The 25517-nt window shown below is 40.4% G+C and overlaps 1 long non-coding RNA gene across 1 annotated transcript in view; it reads right to left on the bottom strand.

The window, feature by feature from the left end:
- Nucleotides 1-25517, bottom strand: part of LOC103783442 (uncharacterized) — a 217095-nt gene that overhangs the window by 6724 nt on the left and 184854 nt on the right. Inside the window, exons 4-6 of the long non-coding RNA XR_008621477.2 lie at nt 16599-16738; nt 12930-13224; nt 3188-3361 (exon numbers count right to left, since the gene is read on the bottom strand). This is a non-coding gene — a long non-coding RNA (uncharacterized LOC103783442). The remainder of the gene's footprint in view (nt 1-3187; nt 3362-12929; nt 13225-16598; nt 16739-25517) is intronic.

Raw genomic sequence — 25517 nt, 5'->3', positions numbered from 1 at the left:
TCGCCACCATGCCTGGCTAATTTTTGTATTCTTAGTAGAGACGGGATTTTGCCATGTTGGCCATTCTGGTGTCAAACTCCTGGCCTCAAGTGATCCTTTTGCTTCAGCCTCCCAAAGTGCTGGGATTACAGGTGTGAGCCACCACACCCAACAAGTTTTATACTTTCATGTGTTTTCATGATGGTAGGTGTTGTCCTTTCACTTACAGATGTAGGACTCCCTTAAGCATTACTGGTAGGGCTGGTCTGGTGGTGATGAATTTTCTCAGTTTTTGCTTATTTGAAAATGATTTTATTTCTCCATCATTTTTGAAGGATAGCTTTGCTGGGTATAGTATTCTTGATTGACGGAGTTTGTTTTTTGGTTTTTTGGTTTTTTCCTTTCAGCACTTATACTATATCATCCCATTCTCTCCTGGGCTGTAAGGTTTCTACTGAGAAACCCATTGTCTGATGAGGGCTCTCTTACATGTGACTTGATGCTTTACTCTTACCATTTATAGAATTTTCTCTTTGTCTTGACTTTTGACAGTTTGACTATAGTGTGCCTTGGAGAAGACTTTTTTGGGTGGAATCTATTTAGGGATCTTTGAGCATCCTGTATCTGGATGTCTATATTTCTTGCAAGACTTGAGAAATTTTCAGCTAGTATTTAATTAAATCAATTTTCTATGCTTTCACCTTTCTCCTTTTGGAACACTCAAAATTCAAACAGTTGGTTGATTTATGGCTTCCCATGTCATATAGGCTTTTGTTTGTTTGACTGGGTTATTTCAAAAGACCTGTCTTCAAGTCTGTACATTCTTTCTTCTGCTTGGTGTAGTCTACTGTTGAAGTCTGACTGTATTTTTATTTAGTTCATTGAATTCTTCAGTTTTAGGATTTCTGTTTGATTTTTTATGATATCTATCTCTTTGTTGCACTTTTCATTCAGATCATGATTTTTTTTCTGATTTCTTTGTATTGTTAATCTGTGTTATATCTGAGTTTTCTTAAATCATTATTTTGAATTATTCAGGCATTTCATAGATTTTTCATTGGAATCTGTTGGAGAAGTTTTTTTTTTCCTTTGGAGGTGTCATATTTCCTTTCTTCTTCACATTTCTTCTGTCTTTACATTAATACATGTACGTCTAGTGTAATAGTTGCTTCTTCCAGTATTTTGGATTGGCTCACATAGGAAAAGACTTTTTTCCTATCAATTTATCGACAGTGTTGGCTAGGTAGGGAATTCCCACTTTGATTCTGGGTGCATGTAGTAGTGTAGTATCCATATGATTTCTCCTGCTGCAATCAGCAGCACTGATATCTCTGAGTTTTTCAGTTGCTCAGGTTTGTAGCTGTTAGTGGAGGCCGTGGTGAGGCTTTGCTGAGAATGGAGATGCCAGGTAGGACAGTTTTCAGGCCCCATTGGTGGCAGTGGTGGGCTGACCATACCCATCCTTTGGCCCCAGGTGGCATACACAGGCATTAAGATCAGCAGGTCTAGGTGGGCTGATTCTTGGGCCTCCAAGTGGCCTGCTTGGGTGCTGACAGTAGCAGTGGTGGGTCATGGCAGGTGGGTGTGTCCTTGGGCCCTTGAGCAGTGTATGTGGCATGAGTAATGGCAGTAGTGTTGTCAAGCCAACCCTCAGGCTTCCAGGGGCACATGTGGGCTCTAGCAGTGGCATGGGCAGGCTGGGTAGGGCAGTCCTCAGACTCCGAAGTGGTGTGGGAGGGTGGGTGGATGCTGGGAGTGGTGGTAGTGGCAGGCTAGGTGGGCCCATCCACAGGCCCCTGGGAGGAATGTGCAGGCACCAATGGTGGCAGGTTGATCCCCAGACCCCTGGATGGTACATTTGGGTACCAGAAGCAAGCAGACTGGGCCTGTTGTCAGACATGTGATGATGACACATGCATACACCAGAAGTAGCAGGCAGGGCAAGTCAATCCCAAGGTTCCTAAATGGCTCACTTGGTCACTGGCAAGGGCGGTACCAATAAGGGAAGACCTATCCTCAGCCCCACCCCCATCCCGCCCCGATGGTGTACATTAGCACAGGCTGTGGTGGGCAAGATAGGGCAATCCTCAGGCCCCTGGACAGTATTCTTGGATGCTGGTGGCAGGCAGGCTGGATCTTCATTAGGCTCCCCAGTGGTGAGGTCACATATCAGAAGTGGAAAGCAAGGCAGGTCAATACCCATGTCCGCAGATGGCATCCTCAGGTACCAGTGGCAGGCAGGTTAGGCCTGCTATCCATGCCCCTGATGTGGTGTGTGTATGCCTGAAGCAGCAGGCAAGATGGCCCAATCTCCAGGCCTGTGGCTAGCATGCTCAGGCATTGGCAGCACGTGGGCTGGGCCTGCTGATAGTGGATGCATGGATTAGGAGCAGCAGCCAGGGTGAGTCAATTCCAAGGCCCCCAGCTGGCATGCTCAGGTACCAGTAATAGTGTGCAGTGTGGGCCTCTCCTCAGCCTTGGAACAGTATTCATCAGACCAGTCTCCAGGCCCACTGGAGGCATGTGCAGGTATGCAGCTGCCCTGCGGCCGAGGGTGGGATGGGTTCTGTCAGTAGAGCAGCCCCAGGCAGGTAGCTGCCTTTGGCCACCTTTATCCAAGGGGCCGTGTCCCCTGTGAGCTTCACTGCCTGTTTTATCGGCTGTAAGGCATTGTATGGGCCAGAATGCTGGGGACCCAGCCACACCATGGGGTCTACCTGGTATCATGATGCTGTAGCACTCTGGGTAGGTACAGTGGGGATGTCAGCAGGGATTCAGAGATATGGAGATACAGGGGCTGTTGGGCCACAGAACAGGATGTGGTCTGGTGTGGGCTGGACTCTCAAAAGGCAACATGCTATAGCTGCTTTGGTCTCAGGGTGGGTGTGGGACTTGGAACAAACTCTCCCTCTGGAATGATGCTCTCACATGGGCATCAGGCAGCTCCCTCTACTAGCCTCGGGATCCTCAAGGGCCGAGGGGCTCTCCCACAGCTAGGATTGCAGAAGTCTGCAGTGAGAATGTGGACAGCTGATGATCTCTCACTTATCCTTTCGCTGTACCGCAGAGCTTCTCCTGGCTCCTAGTCTATCCCAGCCAGACTGGCTACCTCACTTCCTTCTGCACCTCATTTCTTCACTGTCACTTCCCTGCTAAATTCCAGTGTTCTCTCTTAGATGTTCTAATTGATGTGTGATGATCTACTCACTGTTTTGGTCCTTTTTTGTGGAGGAGGCAAATGCCAGGCGGCTCTACTCAGCCATCTTGAAGCCCCTTTCCATTAAGTTCTTTTTAAATTAATTTACCAACAATCGGAATTTCTTAGGTCATTTCTGATTTGAGATATACTTTGAAGAGCCATTTATCAGATGATCTTCACCTACTGGTATTAGGGAATAAGAACTTTATTTATACCACTTAACACAAAACATCTATTTAGTAATATTGCCCTATAGCTACAAATATTGGACTATTAACAAAAATTCTTGACATAATATATTAAACATTTTATTTTTGATGACCTCTTACAAAATATCCTTTTCAGAGTTGAAAACAATAAAGTACAGAACCTTTCACTGGGTCATCACCTATATGCAAAATATCAAGATATATTATGGTCCTGCAATGCACGTGCATTCTGGTATCAGACATTTTTGCTTACCAACACCAGAAGGTAAGCCATATCACTTATTTGGTTTATTGAAAGATCCTAGTAAAGTGACAATCACCCCATATGGTTCCCACAAGCCACACTGAACTGTTCAACTGACCTACCACTAACTAATCAGTTCTTCATTTCTTACTTGCTTTTCAGTAGTTCTTTTCAATTTTCTCTTTTTCTGTATCTTTATTTTGTGCTATTTCATACTATCTCCAAAACAGAAATGTGGGCTTTGAGCATTTAAGAAAAACAATTTCAAAACTGTATGAAGTGAATTCAACTCAAAGGATGGGATGGGCATAGTTTTGGTGAAAATATGAATAATTTCTATTATTTCTAAAGCCAAGTGAAGTATTTAGCCAGGGCCTGATTCAAAGCAAAAACACAATAAGAAAATGATCTCAGCTCATCTTCATCTCTCTGGTTGAAGGAGCAATAATAGCTATATCCAATTTTTATAGGAGTCAAAGAGATGCATGTAATGATTCTTCTATATATATAAATTAACAGTGTTTTAAAAAGGGAATTCATTATGTTATAAACAATTAAAAATGTATATAATGTGGCTTTCTTCGATCCAGAGTTCTGTTCTGTGAGTGGAACTACCAACCTATTATTTTAAAGTTTGCCTTTACATTGAAGTTTCTCAACTGCTTTTAATTATTTTCATTTTTCTTCCCTGAATCTTTTCTAGGTACATTACACTTTTACTCAATTACAGTAAACAAAGTAACATAGGATGGCAATTCTGGCAGCAGATACATTATGGTCTTAAAATAGTATATTGTTATATGTTAAAAGGCGTAATAAGTCCTATATACAAGTCTGCACAAAATCTCAAATTGTTTTCTGCCTCAATTCTCAGCTGCAGGAATAGGTGTAGTTTTTTCTGGCTGGCTCCTACAGTAACTGGCAAGAGTCAAGATGGAAAAAGGTTCCTTTCCTTACTCATTAACCCAGAGAATGCTGCCAACTACTGTTTTGTTTAAGCTATTATTTTGGTCAGCTTTGAAAATTAAAAATATATATACAGTAATAAATGCTTTGGGAAAAAGCATGGTCACCACTTATAGAAAATATATAGAATATATTGCGAAACTCCACCTGAAAAAAATGCTGATGAAAATTAAAATGAGTATATAAGTCATGATTCAAAAGATAGGAAACAGTGAAAATATATTCTAAAAAGCTCCAAAAGAAATCAAAGTAATATAGATTAAGCTATCTATCATAATAATACATATAAATAAGTTAAACACTCAGACAAAAATTCCTAGATTACATTTAAAGAAAAAATACAATTTACCTAAGCACTTACAAAGTGACACAGAAAAGTTGAAAAGTAGAAGGACAGAAAAAGATATGGCAGACCAACATAGACCAAAAGAGAGTAATAGTTCCTATGTCAGTAAAAGCAAAAAACAAGGCCAAAAGTATTCAATGAATAAAGAAAGTATTATGTTCACAAAAGGTACAATATATATAATGCTATAATAGTCATTAACACTTATACATGGAAAAACATTGCCCTGAAATAGAAAAATAAATTTAAAAGAAGGAAAAATTAATAAACATAAGAAACACCAGGGTATAAATGTGACACATTAGTCAAAATGTAATAATACCTTCACACAAATCAAACATTTTAATAACAATGGAATTTAACATTATTTTGCTACATTACCTATAAAGAAATACTGACTAAATTCCAAACAGTAAAAATTACACAGGAAGTATTTTTCATTTTCTGTCCACAGTATAATGAACATTTAAGCATAAGCAAAACCAAATAGAACAAAACAAAAACCTTCAGCAATTTCAACACTTTTTTAGACCTCCTAATAGAAATTCTCAGATTATTTAGGAACTAATCACAATGATCATACCACCACAGCAATGCTTAAGCTGCACCTAAAGCTATGCCCAGAGGCAAATTCATAGCCTAAATTGTTAGCTTATTAGACATTAAAGACTCAAAAGAAATGGCCTAAAATATTCAAATCCAAAAATTATGTAAGTGTGTGCATATATTTAATGCATATGGTATAATTTTAAAGAACCCCATGTGCTAGCCCATCACAATCAACCTCTATACTTACAGGGGAAATATTAATACTTGGTGGTCAGCTGCTATCTACTATCTGTGGATGGAGAAAGGAAGACCTGCCAATAATGCACCACTGATATGCTTGGAGAACACTCTAACAAGAAAAAAAATGAAAAGAAAAAAATACCACTAAAACCAACATGAGCCTACGCTAGCGATAAATACTAAACGACCTGCATCAGAAGTTCCCAAACACTGGTCTATACAAATAGTATCAAAGTATTGGGTACCTATTGTAAAAAGTAACATTTGCACGTCTTTCCCTGGAACTTTCAAATTAGAATCTCCATGGGTAGTACATAAAGGTCTGTATCGTAGTTACTTTTGGCAACCCACTAGATGCAGATCTTAATTTGTTAGTATCAGGCAATAAGGAAAATTTACCTCGTGTTAATGCAGGAAACAATAAAGAACATTTAACTTCAAGTCTCACTGAGATGAAAGAGGATATTTCATCACTGAAGAAAGAGTAGAATAGAAAAAAAGGAAAAAGGAGGGGGAAGAGAAGGACAAGCCACCATCATCTAAGAACAAAAATGAATTCTGTGAAATAAAAAAAAGAATGAGGGTGTTTAATAATGGCAGTGAAGGGCAGAATAAAACTTACAAAAACAAAATGAGTGAATCAGAGGCCAGGAAGAATTCTCCATGCATAAGAGTTCTTAAAAGAGCAATTAGAAGAATAGGACGGCTTTGCAATGTGTTGGTTTGGTGAGACTGAACTACATTTCCCAGAATTCCATTTCTTGTATATACATACATCCTAATTATATACCACTGTTCTAAGTAATTATCCATCTAATCTTCACAGCCATGTTACAAGCTTGATTCCATAACTATCCACATTTTAAAGGTAAGGAAACTGAGGCACAAAAGTTTACATGGTTTGCTCAAGGCCTCACAGCTAGTAAGTGTTGGACCTGGGTTTGATACCACCTCCACTGACTCAAGGGTACATCTTTTTAATTACTACAAATCACAGAGTAGTTAAGCCAGTAAAACTATTCATTGTCTAAATACTTGTTGCTAATGTGCTCCTGAAATTTAATGTATTTAGTCATGAGCCACATTATGACATTTTGGTCAAGGACAGATGTCTTATGGTGGTTCCATAAGATTATAATGGAGTTTGGGCACTTTGGCTCATGCCTGTAATCCCATTACTTTGCAAGGCCAAGGCAGGTGGATTACTTGAGGTCGGGAGTTCAAGACTAGCCCAGCCAACATGGTGAAACCCCATCTCTACTAAAAATACAAAAATGAGCCAAGAGTGGTGCCACATGCCTGTAATCCCAGCTACTTGGGAGGCTGAGGCAGGAGGATCGCCTGAACCCAAGAGACAGAGATTACAGTGAACCGAGACTGTGCCACTGTACTCCAGCCTTGGCAACAGAGACCCTGTCTGAAAAACAAACAAACAAAAAAAGATTATAATGGAGCTGAAGAACTCCTATCACCTCGTGATGTCTTAGGTTGGAATATAACCTTTTCTATGTTTAGCTACATTTAGATACACTAATATTATCTTTGTGTTACAATCATCTACAGCACTCAGTACAGTAACATGCGGTACAGGTTTGTAGCCCAGGAGCAACAGGCTAGACCACATGGCCTAGGATTGTAGTAGGCTGTACCATCTAGCTTTGTGTAAGAACACCCTGTGATGTTCACAGTACACCAAAATCACCTAGTGAGGCACTTCTCAGAGAATATTCCCATTGTTAGGCAACACATGACTGTATATAGCAAGTCTACTGTGTTTGTGTTTTCCAATTCATTAGTTAATTTCTATTGCTGCAATGTAATTAACATGGTTGGTCATTTTCATTTGTAAATGTATTGTTTTTCCTAAATGGAAAAAAAAAAGTATACTCCTAAAAAATCCAAACTACAAAGAAATGAAGAAAGCGAAAACACCCCATCATTCCTGCCTCTGCTATCACTTTGTTGTACGTAATTCCAGACATTTTTTACGCATACCGCTAGAGGGAAGGCAGGGAAAGAATTTGGGGAGAGTTACACAAGAGGCTTCATTTGAATGATGAGTATATAGGTATTCATTTAATTACTACGTATACCCTCTATATCTAACATTCCTTTGTAAGAATAATTTGATTGAAAAAATAAACAAGCTGCCTTTCACCACAAATGGCATGTTTATTAATATAATCGCTGAGTTTATTAAACTTTCTAACAGTGATCAGATATAAAAGTGTATCTTGCTACTCTGCAATTCCCAGGATTACCCTTAGAAATCTGAACTATATGCTATGGAAGTGCTTAAACAATAAGTAAAGAACGCTTGTACTCAGAATTGCCAATTACAACTCCGTAACTTTATGTACTCCCAGGAACAAGCAAGACAACATATTCTTTTCCAGGACATTTTAATAAAAATAATACGAAACAGTCCTATGCTATGATAAAAGCACAGTTACTGTGTGCTCAAACACTGAATATTCCCATTGTGCTGCTTATTTAAAACAAAAACAATAAAAACAGGATGCGACAAGCACAGATCTAAGAACCTTCACACATATTAGCTCATTTAATCTTTATGCTGAACAGTTGAGATGGGGAACGTTGTCCCCATTTTACAGATAAGAAAGCCGCAACTCAGAGAGGTTAAATCATATGCCCCATGTCACATGGCCACTAAGTGACAGCTCCTGTCTCCAACCCAGGCTCCTGCCTGCAAGTCCAGTGTTCCTTCCATTACATCATTGAATAGGTTGGTTTTCCTAGTGGGAAACAACAGAAGCCAACCATGGCTGATGAAAAATGAACAAGGATAATAGGTAATGCAGAGAACTTGGGCAATACAGACAAAAAGACCCCAAATCACACCACAGAGCCAGTGGAGAGAGAGCACTACTGTCACTGCTAAGCACTAAAGAATACAAGCAGGGAACGCAGGATATTCTCACTAACGCACCAGCACTGCCGTTCCAGGAACACAGTCTTCATGCAGCCACTGCCCCTACCAAGGAGATGACCTTGAGAATGTGCCTTCCTGTGACTGTGGGGGTAACCCCTGGACTCTAGATGATGCCCACTTGTACTCCAGCTGCAAGAGGGCAAAAGGTGATCTGGTAGGAAAACAAATAAGTGGCATTTTCAGCAAGAGGTAGACACCGCCTGCAATGAGACTCAGTAAGATGAGAGAGAACACAAAACATAGGAAGGAGACCCAGACACTGGGTGGTCAAAAAAGATGACAAGTGCTCACTGAAAGACCACCCTTTGACTGGTTCACATCAACAAACATTTTTCTTCCTCATACTTTTTCTCCCCACCTCCCAAAATAAAGCTCTTACCTAACATAATACAACCATCCTTATCTAATCTAAAAGCATTCCTGGCCGGGTGGCGTGGTGGCTCACTCCTGTAATCCCAGCACTTTGGAAGGTCAAGGCGGGCAGATCACCTGAGGTCAGGACTTTGAAATCAGCTGGCCAACATGGCAAAACCACGTCTCTACTAAAAATACAAAAATTAGCAGGGCGTGGTGGTGTACACCTGTAATACCAGCTACTCAGGAGGTTGAGGCAGGAGAATTGTTTGAACCCAGGAGACGGGTTGCAGTGAGCCAAGACTGTGCCATTGTACTCCAGCCTGGGCAACAGAGCGAGACTTCGTCTCAAAAAAATAAAAATAAAAATAAATAAATAATAATAAAAGCATTCCTTCCTTCCTTCCTCCAATGATGAAAAAACTAAAGGCCTTTCAGTTGATGCCTCCAGCTACAAGTCCAAGATCTTCTCTGGTACTCTCACTCTTCAATATTCTATTATCTACAGACTCAGCTGTAAAGTTAATCCCTAACATACACAGTGTCAGACAGTAGAGAAAAGAAACAGGAAAAGAGAATAAAATGTGTTAAGATATATAAACAAACATGAGACATAGCAGGTAGGAAAATATGGGCCGATGCTACAGTCATCTGCAGATGGATGTGAGGCTGTAGTGGGGGCTTTGTCCCTCCACTCTTTTCCTTCCACGTTCTCTTCAATTTCATTCTACTACTCAGCTGACCAGGTTTATCTACCCAATATGACGACCTGCCTTCATTCCTGAGGGGTTTGAGATATTGATGTGTTCTTCCATTAAATTTTAATCACTGGAGCAGTACAAGGTGGCATCCCAAAACATCCCTTGGGTTCCATACACCTTGTTGCTATTACATAGCAGTAACCTTATTGACCAGAACAATCTCCCATGCCAACCCAGAACATCCTTTTTCACAGATTTGGCCAATGGCACGAGAAGTCTGCGATAGCTAGGTGGGTTGGTTCACCCTCTCATTCAATGCAATCACTGCTGTTCCCTGATGGAAACCATCTTCCTTTGGGTATTAAGCCTCTAAAGTAGCAGATCACAGGGTTTCAGAGATGGGAAATGTCCCAAATATAATTGCTAGGCATTCACCATTCCAACCATTTCTTTATTTCAACTACCTGACTCCAGAATTTTATCTACATGGGGTTTTCTTGAACTTAACTATTCTTGAAATGACTGATTCTTACTTCTCCAGTATCTTTTTTTTTTTTTTTTTTTTGAGACAGGGTCTTGCTCTATAACCCAGGCAGCAGTGTAGTGGCATGATCATGGCTCACTGCAGCCTTGACCTCCCAGGCTCAAGCAATCCTCCCACCTCAGAATGCTGAGTAGCTGGGACCACAAGTACATGCCATCACACCCAGCTAATTTGTTTTTTTTGTTTGTTTGTTTGTTTTTGTAGAGATGGGTCTCTCTGTGTTGTCCAGGCTGGTCTCATTCTGGGCTCAAGCAACCCTCCCACCTCAGCCTCCCAAAGTGCTGGGATTGCATGCATGAGCCACTGCACCTGGTCTCCAATGATTTCATAAGCATCTAGTTACCTGCATGAAAGCCCTTTCTGCCTAAAATACCTGAAGTGATTTTTTGTCTCCTGCACTGAACTCTGACTAATACAGAAAGTAACTTTTGTGAGTGGGTCATTAGCTGTACTTGTGAGAGATACTATTGCCTTTTTCTCTCTCGGCTTCCAAACTTATACATTCGTTGTATGACTGACACAGGATCACATGCTGACCACTAGTTCAAAGCACACATCATGTCCCACAGGACAGCACCCCAACTTCACAAGGTAGTCTCTAATCTGAAGCTCTAACAGAGTCATCAATAGGCCTTTCTACCATTCTGGATGATTGCATAAATTGTAGGAAATGGTTGATCCGTCCTTAGTATCCATTCCTACCATTTCATATATGTTTTCCTAAGCTACAGAGGTTAGAAAACTACAATTTTATTTCACAGACTCCACTGCAGCTTCTGGGAGACTGCATGAATCTTTTGTGTTATATCTGCTGCCTTACTTCTTTCAATGTAGAGAAACTATGTTTAGAAACTATGTGCTGTGGGACACCATCATGGGAAGTAAAGCCTTCAATCAATCTAAGAATGGTAGGCTGGCTAAAGCATGGCAGGTAAGGAATACAAATGCAAATTCAAATTCAAAATTACTTTTGCTCCTTGATGATCTCTACTGATAATTAGTTAGGTTCTAGATGGTCCCCATTTCGCATGGTACCATATTGGGGGCTACAGCTAGCAAGTTGAGCATTCATTAATGGCAGTTGACAATGGTGGTTAAGGTAAAGTTTACAAGTTGAGGCCAGGCTACCACTGAATGTATTTATAATGCTAAAATAGTCCTCTTTGAGTTGATGCTAATTTATGCAAAATCAGGGGTAATTAAGTGTCCACTTTTCCTCTTAATCGTAGGAACCTCCCTTGAAAACACAAGTGTGAGTTGAGAAAAATCTCCTTGAAGTAGATGCCATATATGGCACTCATATGATTTGGCTGTATCCCCACCCAAATGTCATCCTGAATTCCCACTGTTGCAGGAGGGACCCAGTAAGGGGTAATTGAATCATGGGGGCAGGTCTTCCCCTTGCACTTCTCATTTTAGTGACTAAGTCTCACGAGATCTGATCGTTTCATAAGGGAGAGTTTCTCTGCACAAGTTCTCTTTTGCCTGCTGCCATCTGTGTAAGACATGACTTACTCCTCCTTGCCTTCTGCCATGATGGTGAGGTCTCCCCAGCCATGTGGAACTGTAAGTCCATTAAACCTTTCTTCTGTAAATCACCCAGTCTCAGGTATGTCTTTATCAGCAGTGTAAAAACGGACTAATACAACCACCTCTACTTGAAAACCCATTGCAGTTTAGTATACCCAAATACGTGGCTAAGTGACTCCTGTGACATGTATCATGGGCAGCTCAGATTGAATAGTTATCTAGTAGGTCATGGTTAAGCATTTAGTCTCTGTAAGACCCTTGAAGCAAGGGGAAAGCTGTTTCTCAATAAACTAATTGCTTAACTAAGAGACCATGGCTTCAATCTCAAACCCCAGGGCTTTTACTATGCTTCTCCTAATGAGACTTAATACAGTCTTCATACAGCATCACAATATGTCAAGACACTTAGAGTAATAAGCAATAAGGTATGTTCTGGCAGTCAGAGAAATCCCTCAGGAAAAAGAATTTCAGTTCTGGAAGTTGCAATTTTGAAGTAGCGAGGGGTTATGGGTGAGGCCCTGACAGCACTGGCTATATCTAGTGAGTGGCTTCAAGCAGCATAGCCCAATGTGGGATATGCTGCCTTCAGAATGAAAATAGACCCATCAGGTGCTGTTTCTTTGTTAGTGGTAGAGGATTCAAACTGCAGCATATATTGTGAAATGTTCCAAACCAATGAACCCTCAGAAACCCCTATAGCAACTATATCCTTGTATTTTCAGGAATACATCTCTCATTCTCTAGCACGCATGTGTGTTGCCAGAGCATCTAGAGTGTCTACTGCTTCTATTCTCCTGATCATATCAGCATAGTGTCATTGATGTCCTGGACTAGTCTGATATCTTTTGGGATAATGAGATGATCAAGTTCCCTAGAGATTACATCATGGCTTGAGGTCAGAGAATTTACATAACTCTGAGGCAAAGTGGTAAAAGTATATTGCTATCCATGCCAAGTATAAGCTAAATGCTACTAATGTTCTAAATTTATTGTGATAGAGAAAACAAGATTTGCAAGATCAGTAAAGGCTATGTTCATTTGCTTCAGTAAAGACACCACATTTGGAACACCTGATTTAAGGGAAGTTATCACCTGTTAAGCTTATAATACTCTACCAGAATTCTCCAAGTATAGTAGAGAGTTATGTCAGGAAGCAACAGGAATCAGTTTCTCCACCTCTTTCAAGTGGCTTCTTATGACATTTGTCACTATGGTTCCCCCAGGGATGTGGTATTTCTTTTCATTTACTCTTGGTATTGAGAGGAATTCCAGAAGTTTCTTTCCATTTAGTCCTTTCTAGTATAATAGGTGAGAAGCCAGTATGAGGTTCCATCATTGTTGATTATATATATTCCAATGGTACATTCATGAATTAAAGAAATACAGTATGTATTCAAGGTCCCACTGGGCCTACAATGAGACAGATATGAGTTAGAGCTCCATCACCTGAATTCCATAAAACCCATACTCAGAACCACAGAAGAACCACAGTGTGTTCTGAGTCACCAGGACTTAGTGTTAGCCCAGAGCTAATGTCTAACACTTTCTGAAAGGTCTAAACATTTCACTTCTCCCCACCAAGTTCCCATTTACTCAGGTAAATGGCTTAGGTCACTTTGTAAAAGGATAAGAAGATGTATAGCCACTAATTGAGATGTTATTGTAGCTTACTCTTTCTCTCAAGGGTATTTGACTTCCCCTTTATTTAAAGAAGTCTGGAACTATAAACTTTTATAGATTTGGGACTTTGTTGAGAGGTCGTGACCATTGTGGTAATTCAAGTCAGGCCTTGATTTATCAAGTATGCAATTTCTGTTACTCTTATTGAGTAGAACCTAATTGGGCTAACAATCTATTATAAATCTAGCTACTTCCAAATATTAAAGTTGATCAAACCATTATCCCACCAGCTATGATGCATATTACAATAACCATAACCACCTTGTCTCTAATGGTTTGGAGCTGCCACTTAGCCTCTGCCACCCTGGGATCCAGTAAACTCCCTGAAATCATGGAACCTTGCTGTATCTCTCACCAGCATCATTAGCTTACAGAGAATGGCCACTTTAGCACTCTTCCAAGACCTGGAACACTCTCATTCCTGTATTTCTAAATAACTGAAGAGATTATCTTCTGAATCCTCTTAGAGAACGTGGTACAGTTAGGCAAAGATGATAAATCCATTCCAACGTTTCTAACTTCCTGAGGAGTTGAATGCCTAGTGTGGCATCTAGCACACTCACTCACTTGAGGCTACCATATTGAATCCAGAATCTGTGCTAAGTTAATCCATATCAACAAATTCAGCCAAATTTAAAATTATACTCTTTCCTTGTTCATTTGCCTTCAGAATCCATTTAGCAGATTTTTGCAAATAAAAATTATCAACATCTTGCAGTTTTGACTTTGCAGTTGGTATTCCAAGGCATGCTGAGATCTGTCTTTAAGATAGGGATCTGGGGATGGTGCATGATGTTGAGAATGGGCAATAAGGAGGATGGAATTCCCTTTGCAAAGGGGGTCATTCTGGTTTTCGAGTAAGACAGGCAAGAAGGCTGCTCCAGCCAACAAATGAGACTCATGAGGCTGGGATCTCATCACACTCTGTTCCTTCCCCATATCTCTACCCCAGTTCTGAGGTTCTCCTCTCTCAATCAAGGCAAGAAGGCTGCTCCAGCCAACAAATGAGACTCATGAGGCTGGGATCTCATCATACTCTGTTCCTTCCCCATATCTCTACCCCAGTTCTGAGGTTCTCCTCTCTCAATCAATACACTTTCACACCTGGCTGTAAATTCAACTGACTTGGTAGCTCAGCAACCTTGGGATTCAAGTCTTAATTTACTTTTAATTTCTTCAGCTTTGTGCCTGCAAGAGAGAAGATATTCTTTTGATACTATTATAGAAAGTCTCTATCTAAGCCAAGAATTTAGGACTTCGAGCTTGTTCTTTTTTTTGGATACGGAGTCTTGCACTGTCACCCAGGCTGGAGTGCAGTGGCGCAATCTCAGCTCACTGCAACCTCCGCCTCCCAGGTTCACGCCATTCTCCTGCCTCAGCCCCCCGAGTAGCTAGGACTGCAGGTGCCCGCCACCACATGCAGACAATTTTTGGTATTTTTAGTAGAGACGGGGTTTCACCATGTTAGCCAGGATGGTCTCAATCTCCTGACCTTGTGACCCACCCGCCTCAGCCTCCCAAAGTGCTGGGACTACAGGCGTGAGCCACTGTGCCCGGCCCGAGCTTATTCTTTTGCATTGAACTGTCCAGCACATTAGAAGCAACCAGGCCTAGTACTACTTATTTATTTATCCATTAATGTCTTAAGTTGCAAGTAACAGAAACCTACATTGGCTTACTGGAGCAAAGACGATGCTCATTAAAAAATATTATCTAGCTCACAGAATGGTTGTGGAAGCTGAAGATCCAGGTTCAGCAATACAAAGCTAGGTTTAATGCTAGCGTCACAGCAGAGAACTCTTCCACTGAGGACATCCCTGCTGCCACTGCTGAGTCCTGGTCAGTGCAGTCTGCACTGCAGACATACCCATCAATAGACACTAGATGCCGTGACCAGCACTATCACTTTTGCTCCCCAGGAACTCAGTCTTTCTACAGCTCACCTCAACTCTGAAATGAGGGTGTCCTATGAGCAAAACCTGGGAACACACCTGTATTCTCACTGTCAGACAGCTTTGGAAGTGTTATTTCTCTAGTGGGAGGTGAGCGCCACTAAGACTCATAACATTGCAAAATTCCCCCCAAATACAAAAGAGATTCTGATAATAGAGATTTATCAAAACACCAATTATATATCCCACAGAATAAAATGAAGACAAAAAAATGTTAAGGGGTTTCTAGAATTGAAGATGATGCATCGAAGTAATAATTTGTCCATAAAATTGACAGATTTAAAATGTTAAAACACTCAATGCTGGTAAGATGTGGGGAAATGGCATTCTTACACCCTATAGAAGTGAGAGCTTTCTGGAGTAATAAAGCAGCACAGTGCTCACCCCAAAGCCTTTCCATTTCTTCTTTTGTGCCCATCTGTCATCTCCACAAATTTTCTAACAAGTATTATTTAACCCCAGAGAAGAAAATGTATTATTATTTCAAAATTTAAGAAACATTACCAAGCATTCAGGCAAAACAAAGTTCACATTTGGAACTTCTCTTTTGGAGAAACCTACCAAATACTATTTTTTTCTTTCTTTTCCTTATATTCATGTATGCATTAAGCAAGTACTTATTGAGCACCTGTCCATCTACCTGGTATCAGCACTTGGTGATTGTGAAGATATTGATATTGTTTTGTCAGCTACATTTTTTAAGTTGGTGGAGAAACCAGGATGCAAAGTTGACAACTTCACATTCTCAGGTTGAACTTGAGTTGGCATCTCAAGTCCTTTTTAACATTTTTAATATACTCCAATTGCTCTGCTACAAATTAAAGTGACAATGAGCACTGGATATTTGTATAGCGTAGATCCTCCCAAGTATTAGGAGCTGAAGCCCCAGAGATCTATACATTTCTAAGCCTCAAATTTATTGCCTACAACAGCAAACTCTACTCAGGGTATATCTGATTACAGATCTAGAATTCCTGAGCTATTGTCCTTAGACAACACAAAAGGTCAGTTGCAAGATAAACACTGTATTTTAACAGAGACTGATTTCACCTCTAGCCACCACCCTCCAGGTGTTGGGTTCGCTGGTGTCTAGCGCTGATAGAATAGCTCAACATTAAAGAGCTATGTAAGGAATGTTGAGAGTGTGCTTACCTGGTCTGGGGCTTTAATATTTTTTTCTGTGAAATTGTTGAGTTCTCAATCATTGTTTTTGTTATTTGAAATTCTTTTTGGAGAATTCGAAATTTGTTAATAATTTCAAGGAGTCTTCCTGGCATGTGTTCTAGATGGCTCTGCACATGAAAATGATAAATCAAGAGATTTATTTCCTCCATAGGTCAAAGTCATCATTACCTTCCCCTTGCCTTTTGGAAGAAAGGAACTTTATTCTTCTATGTGATTTATTCTTTTCATGGGCATCCATTCAGCACAGAGCTATTGTTTCAGAACAGGGAAAATGTATTCCTTTTACAGGTTTATTCCTCCAACTGGAATTTGTTTAAGTAGGTTCCACTGCACAAACACAAAAAGCCCTAATACATGCAGACTGGGTCGGCCTCATGCCATCAGATGTCACTGCTGACGGGTGATGGCACTTATATAGATTTACACAACAAAAACTACATTAAAAATGTTAAGGTGATGAGACAAAGGCACAAAGGCCTAGAAATTCACAGCTCAGGATTTAAACATACTATATCTAAGAGGAATGGAGTGCATTAGGGTAATGGGAAGGTGACAGCGGCCCTATTATACCTACAGTACTAGACACTTAATCCCTAACTGAATTGCCTGGTGGTGTTGGCTTTGTCTCATTCTTGGGGGCTTATGTTTTTTAATGACATTATTGTTGTGTAAATGTTCTTGTTTTATAAAGTAATTTCGGGTTGATTATCATCTGTTTATGCAATTAGATTAATTACCCTAATTACAGAGTAGAAACAACATATATAATTAGTTTATTAGAGGCATAACTGTGATATGTAATGATTTTTAAATCTTTATGAAACTTTGTTAACAAATATTCCACTCATGTGAAAGCAAAATATTTAGATGACAAACTCTTTTACCTTATATATTTTTTCATATGCTCAGTAATCATTAGATTTATTGCCTGTCAAATTTAGTGTTAAAAATCATAGTGCCATATTAGAGGGAATACAAATATTAAAACTGTGCTTAAGAAAATTAGAAACACTCCCGTGTTTTCCTTAAGGTCTGGTTTTGTAAATCTCTCTTCCATTAAGATTTCTTACCTACAGAGTGTCACCCTCAGGTGAATTTTGATGGTAGTTAAAAACCTAGTAAAGAGATTTATATATAACATCATGACATATAATACACACATGTTCTATAACATTCCTAACAAACTAAGAATATTACCCCCGATCCCCATATTGGATTTCTTCCTCTGCCTCTGAACCAAAGGAGAACTAGAAGATGAACCAAAAATGCTTCGACATTAAAGAAACAGTGAAGAAATAGATCATGAAATAAGATGATATATGCTTCCAAAATCAGTCAAGAGTGCTATCAAGGAAAGTTAAATATAGTTGCTGAAAAACTAAATTCAAATACAAGAAATGCATATTAATGTAGATTATCACCATTTATTTCCTTATTACATTTATTTCTCTGTTATTGGTAACTTAAGAGATTATTTAACCATTCCTTCACTCCTCAAAATATTGAAACTAAAAAATGCAATATAAGTAAACTGAATGCAGAGATCAGCTGCTTTTGAATTATGCAGCACATTCTCTCATGTGGATAAAAACCATCAAATATCCTCAATTATTGCTTACTGCTGAGACAAGGATTAGAAGGTCTAATTTACACCATTGGAAATTTCAGCAATAATATCAGAAAAGAAACACTAAACATTAGCAGCACATTACTGTAAAAACGCTATGCTTCTTTTGGATACAGAGTAACTTTCTGAACAGTGAATTCCATCTTTATCAGAAGGCAAATACTGTCAGCATTCAGTCTACAAAAAACTTGCATGGAAATGGTGCCTGGACTTCAATTATTATTGAAGCAAAATATCAACTTAAAAGTTTAGTCTTTTAGCTAAGACAACAAACTTTTTAGAATCACTCTAAGCATGTCCAACACATAACTTTATTTAATGAATGGAACAAAATTTCTTAAAAATTCAACTTCAGGCTGGGCTCAGTGGCTCATGCCTGTAAATCCCAGCACTTTTGGAGGCCGAGGCGGGTGTATCACGAGGTCAGGAGATTGAGACCATCCTGGCTAACACGGTGAAACCCCATCTCTACTAAAAATACAAAAATAAAATTAACCGGGCATGGTGGGGGGCGCCTGTAGTCCCAGCTACTCGGGAGGTTGAGGCAGGAGAATGGCGTGAACTTGGGAGGCGGAGTTTGCAGTGAGCCGAGATCGCACCACTGCACTCCAGCCTGGGCAACAGAGTGAGACTCCATCTCAAAAAAAAATTAAGAAATCAAAAAAAAAAAATTTAAGATTGGTGGGAACAGTTGGGCACAGTGGCTCATACCTACAGTCCTAGCACTTTGGGAGGCCAAGGTGGAAGAACTGTCTGAGCCCAGGAGTTCTAGACCAGTTTGGACAAGATAGTGGTCTCATGGTGAGACCCTGTGCCTACAAAAAGTAAAGTTTTAAAAAATTAGGTTGGTCGTGGTGGCTAATGCCTGTAATCCCAGCACTTTGGGAGGCCGAGGTGGGTGGATCACCTAAGGTCAGGAGTTCGAGACCAGCCTGGCCAACATGGTGAAATCCCATCTCTACTAAAAATACAAAAATTAGCTGGCTGTGGTGGCCAGTGCCTGCAATCCCAGCTACTCAGGAGGCTGAGGCAGGAGAATCGCTTGAACCCAGGAGGTGGAAGTTGCAGTGAGCCAAGATCAGGCCATTGCACTCCAGCCTGGGCAACAAGAGTGAAACTCCATCTCAAAAAAAAAAAAAAAAAATGAGCTGGATGTGGTGGCACGCACCTGTAGTCCCAGCTATTTGGGAGCTGGTTGTGGGTGGTGGGAGATCACTTGAGCCCAGGAGATGGAGGTAGCAGTGAGCCATGATCACACCATTGCATTTCAGCCTGGGCAACATGAGAAGACCCTATCACCAAAAAAAAAAAAAAAAAAAGGTAAAAAGAAAAAGACACGTAATAAAAAAAGATCAGTGGGAACTATCATTACTCTGGGAAAAAAAAAAGACAAATGTTTTCATTTGTTTCTTGATCTCTCTGTCAAAACAAAAAAAATCTTGATCCAGAAATTTTAGTTGTTAACATATATGAAAATTACAACACATCCCTGGAAATGATGCATATTAGGGTATACATTTTATGAGGATAAGGACCGTGACTTACAGTTCTTCTTTGTTTATTTGTTTGAGACAGAGTCTCACCCTGTTGCCAGGCTGGAGTGCAGTGGCGCGATCTCAGCTCACTGCAAGCTCCGCCTCCCATGTTCACACCATTCTTCTGCCTCAGCCTCCCAAGTAGCTGGGACTACAGGCGCCCACCACCACGCCTGGCTAATTTTTTGTATTTTTAGTAGAGACGGGGTTTCACCATGTTGGCCAGGATGGTCTCAATCTCTTGACCTTGTGATCCACCCGCCTCGGCCTCCCAAAGTGCTGGGATGACAGGCGTGAGCCACTGCACCTGGCCTGACTTGCAGTTCTTTTATTCCCCCATGATACTATGTATGAACATCTTGCATAAAGGGGGTACCCACTATATAGTTATTGAATGAAAAAATGAGTAAAGGAATAGAAGATCAAAACATCCAACCATTTTTTCACAGAATGAACTAGCTGACAGTAAGCCTTTCTTCTTTTATTTTCTTCCTGCTCTTCTTTTTAGAAGGATCAAGTTGGTATTTTAAAAATCAAATATTCAGACTTTTCTCCCCTCAAGTACATGGAACTGTATAAAGTAAAGCAAAATTCTAACAACATGTCTGGCACAAAACAATCATCCGGAAATGTTAGTCTATGAAAGTTCATAAAGAGATACTGATTCTCTGAAAAGTTCTTAGTCAACAAAAACCCCTTTAAACAAAGACACGATCACAATGGTTAAAAAAAAAAAAAAAATGAGTACCATTTGGTCCTGGCAATGCCTGGCCACTAACAGGTGCTTAATAATTATTCATTTCTTCCCATCCTCTTCGGACTTTACAATGGGAGGCAGAGCCCATGTTTTGGGGACAGACTACCTGGGCAAAGAAGGTAAACTCATTCTGTAAGGGAGCCCACAGTGACTCTCTTGAGCCCTCCTTAGCTCAGAATCTCCCTCTGTACACAGGTGCGCTAAGAAAGTGAACCAGGCAAGGAAACGCAGAGAATCTCTGCCTGCCACTAGAAGGAGGCAGCAAAAGGAGATGAGCTTGGGAAGGAAGGATGAATGTGACCATGGAACAGCTAGACCCAAACATACTTGTTTTTACTTTCCTGCTACACCCATAAATGGTTAAAAATGTAACAATCAACCTGCAGCTGGCATTAATCTATAAAAGTTGACATAGATCAAACCAAAAGAAAAATTTCTTTTCCACCTGGACTTTGGAATCCTAGGGCAAAGTTAGCAGAATAAGGAATGGGGTATGCAAGACCAGCCCTCATTTCTTCACCTGGGAAGCGGATAGTCCACAGTCGTGCCTGGGCCCACCATATAATGCACTACCCTCTTCCATCCCATGGCTCAGACTTGAACCTTGTTGCGCAGATAAAGGAGGTGGCAAATGCATGCTTTTCAGACAAAAGTAACACAGCTGAAAGTTTGCTGACTTGTTTCAGCTGTGCCTAACTTCTGGGAAGGTGGCGTTACCCTAACTTAAAATTTGCACAAGGCCTAAGCCAGATGGGATGGAATTCACAGATAGTACTGACAGCCAGTGATTAAACAGAAGCTTCCATGATTCCCCACATAAGAACTGAATTTAGATTGTGTCTGACCCCTTCAGTGATTTAAAAAAAAAAAAATCTTGCATGATGTCCTAAGAGGAGATGAGGCAAAAAGGGCTAATGCTCACTGGATTACATTAGGTCTTTTTACGCACTTCAGATGACAAATGTATTGCTTATCTTTGTTCTTTGAATTAGATCCCTAAGTGTGAAAATCCTAACAACTTCTGGAAGGTTAGTTAGTTTCTACCTGGTTCTGGAAGTACTGCCCCTTTCTGTCTTGTTCCGTCATTACTTTTTGAAAGATGTCCGTCGCCCAGGACAGCAAGATATTAAACTTTGAAAAATGCCTTTCCATATTTTCTCCCATAAAGGATCAGTTTAAAAATTGGAGATTAAAAATGGAAACATTTTGCCAGCTTTATACTAATGTGGCATTTACACATTCTTCCATACCATTTAAACGCACTCACTAGACTGGCATCCATTCTAAGCACAGTGTAAAGCCCAGAAAGGCATTTTATTCTTTCCAGGTGTGCTTGACTGGTTTATTTATGGTCTGACTTCCTTTCATAGTGTGAGAAACTTTAGCCTTCTGCCAGCTGCAAAGGATTGTTCAGAAGAAGCATTTTTAAGTTAAAAAATAGAGAGCAACACTTTTTTCTCCTGCTGCCCTCACCTCCCCCAGCCCCCTGCCACACTTCATGCACCTTCTTGCATTGGTTAGTCCGTGACATGTCTAAATAGGCATTTAACTGTATTCGCCATCAAAGAAGGTGCCCCATGCAGGCAACAGTATATTAACTTAATGAATACCAGAAAGGATAAGAAGGAGGGTATGGAGCTGTTATCTCCAGCCCAAGTTATCCTTCCTGAGAGCACTCATCACATTCAGTAGAAACACACACGCACACATGCGTGCACATGCACACACACACACACACACAAACACAGAGAGAGAGAGAGAGAGAGAGAGAGATTTTTCTCTCATTCTTCCGGTTCTGGAGAAGCTGGGATGATGTCCCTGAAGCACAGCTGAAAGGCACAGCCCTGATTTGCAAAAAGGCTGTTTGATGTGAGATGCTTCTGTTCTCTGCACACAGCCACACAAAATAAGTCTAAATGTTTTCTCATTCATAACTAACATCAGAAGGTTCCCAGCAGTATTACCATAAGGAGGTCCAATGAAAGACCATTATCTACCTCTTTGCTGGCCACATTATGCTCCAAAGAGGTAGGTATAAAAAGATAAAGTGATTCTGAAAGATCATTTTTTACTGCATAAAAGAAAATGGCATTTCCTAATTTAAATAATTTTCCACTTATTTGCAGAGCTAACTAATTTGGGCTGAAATAACTGACTCCACCCTCAAAAAAATTGCACTCAATACAGACAACTTTCTAAATGCTTCTGAAATGACTAAGGTTTTTCAAAAAATTATTTGACAGAGTCCTTTATGACAACTGTGACTTTAAAAAGACGAAAGCATGTGAATGACAGCAAAGATGAGACAAAATTGACTCTTGCAATAAAAAGGTTGACAGGACTTGAAATTTTTAAATAAAAAATTATTGAATCCAAATGACATAGATCCCAGGAAAATTTAAGTGCTTCAATAATAAGATCACAGAGTAGGTATGTTTCTTGGAAAAGAAAACTTGCTTTTACTGGGTAGGCGTGGTTTTGAAAAATTACCACATAATTTAGAGATCCACGGGAATCTTTGGCATTTCAAAACTTGAGTGGAGCCTTTGGAAAAAGCTCATCACAGCTCTTTTTAATCTTTGAGGAAGCTGGCACTCTGCGATGCAGTTGTTAAACAGCCTGGCCATGCCAAAATTCATCATAGCACTGCCCCAGGGAGGCTGCTAGCTGCCTGACCCCAGCAGTTCAGAGTGGGACTGGAACAAAAGGCTAGCATCCATTTCAAAAAGAACCCCAGGAAGCATCTGCGGGAGGATGAAGAGTGTTGAGGTGGAAGCCAGAAGACAGTGGGAGTGAGGAAAGCACTAGCTAAGGAAGCAGAGAGGGCTGAGGAAGGAAGGAGGCTGAGCCAGCAGGTTTATTGGCAGAAGTCACACACATGATTGCTAGGCAATGGTCAATTTCCAGACAATAACCACAGAGTAACAGCAAAGCAGTAAAGAGGAGAGATCATGAAGAATGCACCTTCACACAGAGAAATGACAAAGAGAGGAAAAGGGAACAGGGAGGAAGGTGTGGAAGGAAGGAAGAAGAAAAAGAAGAAAGGGAGAGAGAGGGAGGAAGGAAAGGAGAGATAAGAAAAAGGGAAGGGGAGGAAAGCATCACGGGGAGGAGGGAAAGAAAAGGGAAGATGAGTAAGGGAAGAGAGGAAGGAACGGAAGGAAGGGGAAGGAAGAAAAAGAACATGAAAGTAGCAGGCGAGACACTTGAAGAAAGTAAAGTTTATCAAAATGAATTAGCAGGAAATCTTTCTATTTACAGACTGTAGAATTTACCTAGGCTGGCAAATGGCCTGCTATTCCTTTTTTTGTGCTGTCAACAAGTGTTACCAATTGTTAATAGCATTAAAATCTTTATCGCTTAATTTATTTTATTAATCCCATTCAGGTTTAACATTACTAGCACAGGACTGTAAATAGCAATAATAATGCCACCGAGGTTGGTATCAACAATGCTAAAGGTTATCATGTAAAATCCAGCCTACCAGCAGCGAGAAAGGCTCTTGCAAACCTTTACATTAAGGAAAAGCCTTGCACAGATCCACAAAACTGTGATCTTAATATGATATAGCATCCCCTGTCCTCCGATGAATTCTCCAATATTTAAAAAACAAATCTCAACATCCAAGAAGCATTTTAGGAAAGGGTTAATGTATATTTAAGTAATGCACAATCTTTAACCCTTTCCTTCTGTTTCTGCTCTTCTTCCAAAGTCGAAGCAAGTTTTTTTTTGCATACAACTTTATCACATACATTTTTAAAACAATAATGCCAGTGTAAAATGGGGTTATTACTTTAGATAATTCTTATTTTCATTTATTTATTTATTTATTTGAGATGGAGTCGCCCTCTGTCACCCAGGCTGGAGTGCAGCGGCATGATCTTGGCTTACTGCATCCTTCACCTCCCAGGTTCAATCGATCCTCCTGTCTCAGCCTACCGAGTAGCTGGGACTACAGGCGCGTGTCACCATGCCCAGCTCATCTTTGTAATTTTAGTAGAAACGGAGTTTCTCCATCTTGGTCATGCTGGTCTCGAGTTCCTGATCCTAGGTGAACCGCCCGCCTCGGCCTCCCAAAGTGCTGGGATTACAGGCCTGAGCCACCGCACCCTGCCTAGTTAATTTTTTTAATTGTTCACTCCAGTATTTTACAGTCACCTAAGTTCATGCGATTAAGGACTTGAACTGTCTTTGGGAGTCAGGGGCAAGGGCTGGGATCCTTTCAGGCCACCTTCAATCTCTAGTCCAAACAAATTGGGGGCAGCCATTTCAGCACAACCATCACCCCAAAAAGGTCATTCTGCTTTTTTCTGCCCAACTTGTGGAACTTCTCTGAATTTTTATACATCTTTATTCATAGATGAGACTTGTGAGTGAAAGCCATTCTGATCAGCTCCATGGGTTTTATCTGATAGGCTGCATTAGGCTGCATCATAGCATGTGTACAACTTCCCCCACTCTAAAAGTGAGGCGGGACGGTGATTTTAATAAGATCAGTGAATCCAAGGGTGGGAATTAAGAAATCAGCATGGTTGAAAGCAATTATCTGGACAATTAAAAACTTCAACTGTGGTGAGGTTTTGTTAAAACACAAAGTTGATAGAAATTCGATTTGGGGAAGCTAGGTGATTTCACTTAAGGAAGGCTCATCTGTGATGGAGAGCAGCAAATAAACCCTGAAAGGAAAACACTCAAGAGGCGTTCAAGGCGGTCCAATTAAGTTGGTCAAGATATCTGAGGAAGCACTACTAAGGAGTATCAGTTTTTTTAAATGATGAATCTGCTATATAAACATTCAGACTGCACTAGGGACTTATTCATTTAATTATTTTATAGTTTGCCTTAGCACTGAGTTTTGGAACTTAGGTTAAATTCAGATGTGACTTCTAAAGAGAAAGGGAGAAAGCTCTATCTGGCCATTTAAAGCTGTTTCAGGTGACTTCTAAGTCAAGTACTGTCATCTTCCA

This window comes from Pan paniscus, chromosome 18 (genome assembly GCF_029289425.2).
Source record: "Pan paniscus chromosome 18, NHGRI_mPanPan1-v2.0_pri, whole genome shotgun sequence".
In the NCBI taxonomy this organism is placed as follows: Eukaryota; Metazoa; Chordata; class Mammalia; order Primates; family Hominidae; genus Pan; species Pan paniscus.
Note: the sequence above shows the minus strand (reverse complement) of the source record. Positions and strands in the feature narration are given on the sequence as shown.